Consider the following 9,573-nt stretch of genomic DNA (forward strand, 5'->3'; position numbering starts at 1 on the left):
AGGGTCTTTACCAAGGATTTCGAAATTACTACGGTACATATGGAATTTTTATCCTACCTGATAGCTCACTATCACAATGCTAGTTGATAGATCAACCTCCATTTAGAACATTTATAAACTTACTCAAGTTGCTAGTTTGGTCCTATTGCCAATTTAGGCTTATTTCAAGAAACCCATTTCCAAGATCTAAAATAGAGACCCAAAGGTATTTTATTGGTTAGGTGAAGGATTTGGTTAGGAATCATGTTAGGATGATGAGCATAGGATGATACTCAAGGACCTTACATCAAGAAGAACAAGGATTCATCATTTTGGAACTTAAGGGATTTGAGATTCCCATTTGTGATTCTAGATAGGGATCCTTAATGAGAATCAATATTTGGGAGAATGGGTGGAAGAGGTTAGGGAAATAATCTTTCCCAAGAAAGTGTCATTTTTCGCTCCAAAATTACTCTAAAGGCGGCTGGACTCTCTAGAGTTTTGAGAAATGAAGTCTATTCCCGAAATGTCACTTAAATAGGTGGAATTAACTGCGCGAAATCGCCCTGGCGGTAGGCGTACCGCTGCAGATGTATCGCCAGGGCGGCCAACATGCCGCTATGGCGGTCAAGTAGTCCCATGCGGCTGCCGCTACGGCGGTTGGTATACCGCCACAGCGGCACTGCTGTAGCGTCCACGGTACCGCTATAGCGGTCTGGCCCTATTTGTTTGCTCACACTTCTATTGCTTACGCAATGTGTACGACGATTTATTTTGGCTTGAAAGGTTTCCAAGATGCGAGGAGGTGGGGACATCGTTAGGTCCCATAGCTGTTGCCTTCCTTAGAATTTCACCGTAACGATGAAACGGGTCGTTACATCAGATACCAATTGAACAACCGTTCATTCTCGAACGGTAGGGGAGTGAACCCATGCCAAAGGTGATACGTCTAATGGTCAGGACTTACTCATATCATCTCACCCTCGTGTACTCGAGTCTATCCGAAAGGGATAGGCCAGATAACGTAGTGGGAAAACTCCTTGTGTCTTACGTAATTTGATGGAATTGTCGAGTCCTCATGGCAAGGTAATTAAATGTCGAGGCGACTTAAGAGAGGTCCACTGCAAGACGTAAAGCTTGAGTATACCCCAACGTATAATGAACTTCATAGACGGAGCATGGATACCGCCGCGGCAGCTGAGTTACCGCTAGGACGGTACCGCCACGGCGCCAACTTGGCCGCCGCAGCGGTTTATCGAGGAAACCCAGGGTACCTCTATAGCGGTCCTTTTACCGCCGTGGCGTTACCACTGTAGCGGCTTCGTGGCCACCCCGGCGGTTCTGCTGCAGAATATTAAGGGACTGCAGCCCCTTTTTCTCTTCATTATTCCACAAACCCACTTAGAAAAACCCCTCTATATTCCTCAAAACTCCTACTCCCATTTCACTCCTAATCATACCACAACTCTAGCAACCATCCCCTCTCCCCACTTAACACAACTTAGCCTCCCCAATCACTCACTTTCGTATCCACAAGAAGAGAAGGAAGAGAGGATGGAGAGAACAAGAAAAGCCAACACAAAGAATCCATCTCCCCCTACTTTTGTACTACAAGATCTGGTAAATTTCGTATTCCCTCTTTTCTCCATTGTTAATCGATCAATACTGCATCCTAAACAATAACTTGAGGGATAGATTTTGGTGACACAAGTTGGGTTTTCTGATCTTTAGGCAACTACCTGATTTGGACGAATTTTTGGACAAAATTTGAACTAGTTAATAGTTAGAATAATCTTCCCTTAGAACTTAGTGTGATTATAACACAGATTTGAGGCGCAAAACTGGAGCAAAGTAAAGAAAAATTCTCGAAATATATTCTAGGGTTTATCAAGGATTTTGGGCTAGTTTGTTGTTAGAATAGCACCCAATGGGTTTTAAACTTCATGCATACTGGTTTTCTCCCCGATCCGTGCTCCAAAACACGTTTTTAATCCAAAAAATGTAACTTGAAAGTTGGAAATTTTGGTTGGTTATTCGGGTAGGGTGATACTGCTACAGTGGTACACTTACCGCACAGTGGCACCGCCGTGGCATTCAACTGGCCACTGTGGAGGCTCACCTCCAAATATTATTGACCGCTATAGCAGTCTCATTTCCTCCATAGCGGTACCGCCATGGCGGTCTGCATGCCGCTGTGGCGGTTGTCGCAGATTCTGCATCAGTGCAGTATGCGGCTAGGAGCTCTTTCACTCAATTTTTCGCCTTGATTCTTGCTAGAATTGACATGTAACTAATACAGCTTAAAATTGACACGCTTCTAATTTTCTTGTAGGCACAAATGACTGAACAAGGGGAACAAGTACCTCAAATCCAAGGGGCGATGCCCTAAAAACGAAATGCCCGCTTATGAAAATCTCCCCACTCGACAGAGTAAACGGCTACACTTGGAACAAAGGTCTATTCCCTTACTGTTGGAGCGAGGTTTTGACATGACAAATGTGGAAAAGCAGGCTCCAAAATTCTAGAATAGGTTGGTGGATACCAAGTGGACTCACTTGGTTCGAAACTCGGGAGATTGCAATGAGTCCTGGGTTAGGGAGTTCTATGACATGCTGCATTCAGTTGACTGGATGTTTCTAGCCCGGTGATCATAATAAGGGGCACTCCCGTGAAAGTGGGGGCCAGGGCTATCAACCGGATTTACAGGCTAGATGATTATCCCGAGAAGCCTTATTTGGAGAAGGCGGCGGAAAAAGATCTGATGTGGTTGGCCACCCAGTTGGTGGAGGCAAGTGATATACCAAAGGTTCCCTGGGCTCGTGGTAGGGGAGCAATATACAGTGATACTGCTGAGGCTAAGAGATGGTTACATATTGTTAGCCGCCGGGTTCGCCCTTCCTCAAACACCCATGATGTCTCTTATGCTCGTGCCTTAGTTATTGCTTGCGTTCTTGCTGACATTCCTGTAAATGTGAAGGCGCAAGTCATTACGGAGTGGAAGGAGTTCGTGGAGGTTGGCGGAAGAAGCTTAATGTTCCCTTCCTCTTTTTTTGCCAGAAGGCTAAGGTTCCAGAGGAGGAGGATGACGATTGGGTCCAGCCTGAGCCTCCTTACCATCCGTTGAAGGCGAAGGGTCACAGAACTGCGATTGTCAGCTAAAAGAGGAGAAATGAGGGTGATGCGGGTGAAGGGGGAAGTGGAGCTGGGGCTGACACTGGTGAGAGGGATGATACTGGGACTGAGGCCCTTCATGCACAGGGTCCCTTTAAGCACATAGATACACGCTTTAATTCGCTAGAGGCCTTGTTCCGGGAGATGCCCATGCCTTCTGGTGGTTCCAGTTCATCGAATCCGACTGTTAGTTACCCTATCCCACAGGAGATGAAGAGGTATTTTGATACCCAGACGCAGATGAGTGAGTCTCTCACCAGCCTCCAGACTACCTACACCACCCTGGCTAAGAACTATGGGGAGCTTCGCACGGACTTTGACCGAGAGAAGATGAAGAACAGGTCGCGCAACAAGCTTCGCATCAAGTCTTGGAGGGTCAATAAGAGAATGTGGGGTAAAATGTACCCCAGTGTGCCGCTGCCAGTGGAGGATGATGATGATTCCAAGCAGTACTCCTTTGAGGTGATTCCCGTGAGGAGGGCGATCAGGGCAAGTTAGATGGTGCTGGTGGTGCTGGTGGTGACGACTCGGATGGTGATGGCGCGACTAGCATGCGGACAGCCTAGAGATTTCCCTCTCTTTTATGCTTGGTTGCCCTTGTGGGGCTTTTATTTCTGAACAATCTTTTGTTAGTTTGCCTCTTTATTTTCGGATAATCTTAATCTTGTTTTGGTTTTTGGTTGGCCAGGTTTATGGCCCTTGTATGGATAATTGTCTGGATGTTGGACACTTTAGTTTCCTTGCTTTTAGTAATGGTAGCTGGTCCTGTGATAGTGGCTTGGCAGTTTCTTGCCCCTAGTCAGCTTATTTATTTTATACAGCTTGTTGGTTGGTCATACTGCGGATCTATCTAATTTGTTGAAGGTTAACTGGGAAATGGACTGAGAACAAGTAAGTGCAGGCCTACGATTCCGGCGTCGTCGGTCTCTGGCGTCCTCGGACAGCGTAGCGATGCGCCTTGCGCCGCAGGGGCCGCAGCAGCGGTCCCTTAGGGACGATGGATCACTGCTTCAGCGGTTACGACACCGCTATGGCGGCGCCGCCGCAGCGGTGGTCTGGCCGCTGGGGCGGTATATCTGGCAGTGGTATGTCCAATTCCTCTTGCATCCGAAATCTAACTCACCTCTTACAATGCAACTATGTCTAACTAACTCCGGAATATAACTTACTTTTTTGCACGTAGATACCAATTAGAGTCATCTAGATACCAGTTGGACTCACCGAGATACCATTTTGATCGAAGTAGCACGATTTGAAAGAAAGAAGAGGAAGTTTTCCTAGATGCCCTATAGCCTCCTGTGGACGGGTACGGACTTCTACGTACCATTCCACGAGACTCTACTAGACATTGCTCTTTTACCTAGTAGACCGGTAACCTAGGCTCTGATACCAACTTGTCAAAACCCATTTTCGGCTCGTACGGACACCTACCTTCCCACCTCGGTATGCGAACCCTCTCGTTTATACAACACTTCAATCACATAACTTTCTTTTGTAAAAGCATTCGAATTTAAGAAAAACAGCAAAATTTCATCAATAAATACAAACTCGATTATTACATAAGTTGACAATACGTTTTTACAGACTCGATACAATTTCCTATGACCTGGTCTAGACTAATACAAGAGCGACTAAATAAATTTCAGAGTGTCATCATATACTAAGACTCAACCTCCAATCCCGGAATGAAATGGGAGGAGGCATTCCAGACAAGCACCGCATAACTTTCGCATATACTTCGATCAATCACCTGAAATAATCTACACCCCAAAACGGTGTAGCAAGTGCAATATCAGTACAACCATACGTACTAAGTAAGTATCATAGGCCGACAATGGTTAGTAACACGTATTGGTAAGAATTCACGAACAATGATGATAATCACCAAAGCAAGTCACATATCCCGAAACAATAGGTCACAACCTCAATCTTACTTAAGTCACAACAAGTCTATCATATATCATAAGTGGGCTAACACATATACAATTTCTCAAAATCTTTATCATTCCTAGGTCGCTCGTCCGTATTCGAGAGGTGAACTCGTTGTTGCGACACATTTATGTCTAACCTCGCTTAACACAATACACTACTAGTTTTAGGTTTGTTTAACAGGCACAAGTCAGCAATATAAGACACAAGAGTCGAGTCCAAGTATTCTTCATTATCTAGGTGCAGCATCTAACCCCATATAATAAATCCAAGTGTATTTAATCCTGAAACAGCCAACATAATAGAATCCACAACACAATCCACCACAATACAGTCATCACGACATCTCACCCAAGTCATAATGCAATGCAATGCAATAATGGTATGAATGGGATCCCATGCCATGCTATGCAAATGAGATGTACATATGTACTCCGGATGGAAATATTGCCGTCTCGGCAAAGACAACCCAGTGTGACTCGCGAAATCTGAGTGCCACCCGTCACGGATCTTTGCCAAACAGACAGACGGGACCCTGGCTAATTGCTCATAGGGAGAGTCTCACCGGCACTACTCTGGGGGACCCGCGGAGCCCATGCACTATAACGAATCTGGGATAACATCGAAAACAGCCATGCAACAACGATGCTCGAATATACTATCGGACATCGGCCTCCTCACAATCACTCAAAAGAGTTGTCAAATATCAATTTCATAAATCAACGATTCCGAAATTGAACCTCGGATATCGGCCTCCTCACAATCACTCAAGTAAAAGAGTTTATCAAGTGTCGGTTTCATATAAACAACGATTCCGGAATGGATCTTCGGACATCGGCCTTTTTCATAACCACTCAAGTAAAAGAGTTTATCAAATATCAGTTTCGCTCAATCAACAATACCGGATCATTACCGGATATCGGCCATGCATGATAATTATGAGAGAATGCGTGCAGTGCATATTCCAATCATCAACAAGTAAGTTCAATATCACAAGTTCCTCAACGGGGTACGCCAACAATATATCACATCACAATACCAATAGTGGGTATGCTAATATTGTATCATAGTACAAATACCAATAAGGGTATGCCAATCCTATCCCCAATCAGGACAACAAGCGACATTCGCTATCTACCAACTACACGTATGCGACAAGCCAACACCATTAAACAATCAAACACATATAACGGGGCGGCTAGTCCCAACACACATCAGGTCAATCATTTAACATACGGTATTATCATTTTCCTAACAAGCCTATTTACTAGGATAAGAATCTCACCATACATTCGAGTCACTTATTAACAATTAAATTAGATATCTTTCACTACCGTGATTCATTTTATAGTTCCAACTAGCACTTAGATTCGCTACAATAACCTCATCGATAGGCATAACCAGATTCCGTCCGCTACTCCCAAGTCACATAAATCCACCGATAATCAACAAGGTCACATCAATACCTAATGAGTCTACAAGCCACGAGCCCAAACACACATGTCACACATAACAATACCATCCTAAGATTCCATCCTATATCTCTAAATCCTATGCATGCATTCTCCATTTCTTCTACACAATAATACGGAAACTAACCGGAGTCTACCGAAAGGAAGCCATAACCTACCTCATGGCCGAGCGGGTGCCACGAACATCCAATGACACCTCAATTAATCACCACCACGTAATCCATATGAAAAGCCCGGAGATAACCATGAGACCCAAGAGTAGAATTCATCAATAGGGTCTTTCCCAAGGATTTCAAAATTACTAAGGTACATATGGAATTTTTATCCTACCTAAAAACTCACTATCAAAACGCTAGTTGATAGATTAACCTCCATTTAGAACATTTATGAACTTACTCAAGTTGCTAGTTTGGTCCTTTTGCCAATTTAGGCTTATTTCAAGAAACCCATTCCAAGATCTAAAATAGAGACCCATAGGTATTTTATTGGGTAGGTGAAGGATTTGGTTGGGAATCATATTAGGATGATGACCATAGGAAGATATTCAAAGACCTTACATCAAGAAGAACAAGGGTTCATCATTTTGGAACTTAAGGGATTTGAGATTCCCATTTGTGATTCTAGACAGGGATCCTTAATGAGAATCAATATTTGGGAGAATGTGTGGAAGAGGTTAGGGGAATAATCTGTCCCAAGAAAGTGTCATTTTTTGCTCCAAAATTACTCCAAAGGCGGCTGAACTCTCTAGGGTTTTGAGAAATGAGGTCTATTCCCGAAATGTCACTTAAATTGGTGGAATTAATTGTGCGAAACCGCCCCGACGGTAGGCGTACTGCTGCAGCGGTACCGCCAGGGCAGCCAACATGCCGCTATGGTAGTCAAGTAGTCCCATACGGCTGCCACTACGACGGTTGGTATATCGCCATAGCGGCACCGCTGTAGCATCCACGGTACCGCTACAGCGGTTTGGCCCTATTTGTTTGCTCACACTTCTATTTCTTACGCGAGGTGTACGACGATTTGTTTTGGCTTGAAAGGTTTCCAAGATGCGAGGAGGTGGGGACATCGTTAGGTCCCATAGCTGTCGCCTTCCTTAGAATTTCACCGTAACGACGAAACGGGTCGTTACACTAGTACTACTAATCCTAGGTTGTTGGGGTTCCTCTTTGTTGAATCACACTCCTATTAACCCTCTTAGGTTTCATTAAATGAAAAAAGGAAAATATTGTGTAAGAATGACATGTTGAAGTGAAGTGTTGGGTGTGGGTGCAAAGATAATACTGCATGTGTGTAGTTTGTTCCTTATTTGGTATTTCTTGTTATATTCTACCCCCTGCTTCTTAATGTTGTGGACTTGATGGATAAAAACTATTACTTCCCCTCTATGGTAGTTCAGAATACAACATGTCCATACTTGGCTATTTTCATGACTAAAACACTTTCCAAAGTAGCCTGAACTCTCTTGTGTCTTTTCCTAAGTATAAAAGATGAGTGTCCCACTTTGTTTTTTGCTCAAATTGTCTCCGCTTCTCCCTTTCTTTCTTATTTGGTACTGTTGTGACAAAACACACGCACCAGGTATACAAGATATATATACCCCTTATATACCTCGGTATATATCAGGTTGTATATCATGCATACCCATAGTATATCATGTTATTGCTTGTGAGTTGAAACTGTCATTAATCAAAATTGGGCCTATCCCTTTCATGACATCCTCTTAATCGTTAACTTGGACTTTGTATTGCTATATGCACATGGCTGTCTGATTGGGCCTATTGATTTCTATTTCCTTTAGCATGTATGGGCTTGTTTTCCTGTTGGTCTATTTTGATATTTATTATATCATCCCAACAGATTGCATTTGATATATATATATATATATATATATATATATATATATATATATATATATATATATATATATATATATATATATGTTAAGCATAGATACCTTCTAACCGTTATTTTCCTTCCTCGCCTCCCTCCCTCTTCTTTGCATGGCACTTCGATACGGCCGCTTGAGCTAATTTTGAGCCACTTTGTTGGGCCTAAAGCCCGACATCTTATTACTTTGATCGAGTCCCACATTTGAAGGCTCAACCATACGCGAAAATGACAACCTGGCCATGGCCCACCGGGCCTTACTTTTTCTTTTTATATATATATATATATATATATATATATATATATATATATATATATATATATATACATGTATTTGTAAATGAATATGTGTAAATATTGAAAACCTATTGGTTAAGAACCTAGTTGGAAATTGGGCAAACGATACGAATATCGTTTAGAACAGATAGGAACCTATTACTATTTCAAAACCAAGACCCAATAAAAGATAAATGATCACACTTTCAAGACTTGTAGTAAAGGAAAAAGTATTTTTGTAAAGTACGATTCAAAACTGGAAATTTAAAATAGTTGGAGTATACATAGAATTTTTTTGTTTTGAAGCAAGTTGACATCTGAAGTTAAAAAATCATAAGCAGTTTATACCATTTTGAGATAAAAATCTGTGGTTTCTTTGGACTTAAAGGCTACATAACTGAAAACTGATTTCAAAAGGCATAAGGAGTGGAAAATGAATTTCAGAAAAAGACATAAGGATTTTAAACCTTTTGGGCCAAGCCCAATCTTAAGTTGAACAAACAAAGGAAATATACTTAAACTTTAATTTGAAGAAAGGGTTTAAAAGTAGGATGTGGTTAACCTTCAAAATGACTAAAAATGGATAAATAACTTGTATTTGAACATCCCTTTCTTATATGCTTGTACAAATCCATGACATTTTTACAAATGAGATACATCCAAAGTTTTTCTTCAATAAAATAAGGACAAAAAGACTTGACATTGGACCAAGATTAAGTTGAACTCTACTTAAGAAAAATCTTAAGTGCGTTTTGGTCCGGAAATGAACTGACTTAGACTTTATATACATTTTTCAAAGGAAAATTCAACTCTTATTATCTTCAAATAAAGGAACTTTTTGTCAAAATGTTTTATGATA

Source organism: Lycium ferocissimum, chromosome 1, assembly GCF_029784015.1.
Source record: "Lycium ferocissimum isolate CSIRO_LF1 chromosome 1, AGI_CSIRO_Lferr_CH_V1, whole genome shotgun sequence".
NCBI lineage: Eukaryota > Viridiplantae > Streptophyta > Magnoliopsida > Solanales > Solanaceae > Lycium > Lycium ferocissimum.